Raw genomic sequence first — 1,062 nt, forward strand, 5'->3', positions numbered from 1 at the left:
GCGGAGTGTGCCCTGATATGAAACTTCCTGGCAGACTAAAACTGTGTGCCGGACCGAGACTAGAACTCGGGACCTCTGCCTTGAGCGGGCAAGTGCTCTGCCAACTGAGCTCCCCAAGCACGACTCACGGCCCGTCATCACAGCTTCAGCAGGAGCACAGTTCTCAGGAGAGCTTCTGTTGAGTTTGGAAGGTAGGAGACGAGGTACTGGCAGAACTGACGCTGTGACGAGGTGGCGTGAGTCGTGCTTCGGTAGCTCAGTTGGCAGAGCACTTGCCGCGGAAGGCAGAGGTCTCGAGTTCGAGTCTCGGTCCGCACACAGTTTTAATCTGCCAGAAAGTTTCATATCTGCAAACGCTCCACTGCAGAGTGAAAATCTCATTCTGGAAACTCTCAGTTACGTCCAGTATATCTATATACAGTAACTAAACACGTGATTTATTGTGTGAAGAGGAAACAGTGTAACATCGTAGGAATGCAGGCCACAGATAAATGGCAAATTCGAATCATGGTCTCCTCATGAGGCAGAAAATGCAGGACGATGTCTAAACAAAGAGGAGCACGTGTAGCTGTCTCCTTAACATAAAACCGAGGCTGCGACGCTGCGGTTAAACAGGACTGCTGTCACTCTACCAGCTGGCACTGAAATATGAGAAGGTAGGCCTTTGAGGTGGCTGTGGTGAATAATACAAGTCAAATGGTTCAAATGGCTCTGAGCACTATGGGACTCAACATCTGAGGTCATCAGTCCCCTAGAACTTAGAACTACTTAAACCGAACTAACGTAAGGATATCACACATATCCATGCCCGAGGCAGGATTCAAACCTGCGACCGTAGCGGTTTCGCGGTTCCAGACTGTGGCGCCTAGAACAGCTCGGCCACACCGGCCGCAATACAAGTCAGTCGCACTATTTGGTAATATGCGTCTAATGTAAATATAGTTGTTATAAGTTATTTTTCTCTTCGTAGCACTATGCTGCTCAATAAATAATTCGTTAAATAACATGGGGCCCACTCTACTGAAGGGCTGAATGACGTCAAGTCCGTAATGAAAAAGTGAA

Source organism: Schistocerca gregaria, chromosome 2, assembly GCF_023897955.1.
Source record: "Schistocerca gregaria isolate iqSchGreg1 chromosome 2, iqSchGreg1.2, whole genome shotgun sequence".
Lineage (NCBI taxonomy): Eukaryota > Metazoa > Arthropoda > Insecta > Orthoptera > Acrididae > Schistocerca > Schistocerca gregaria.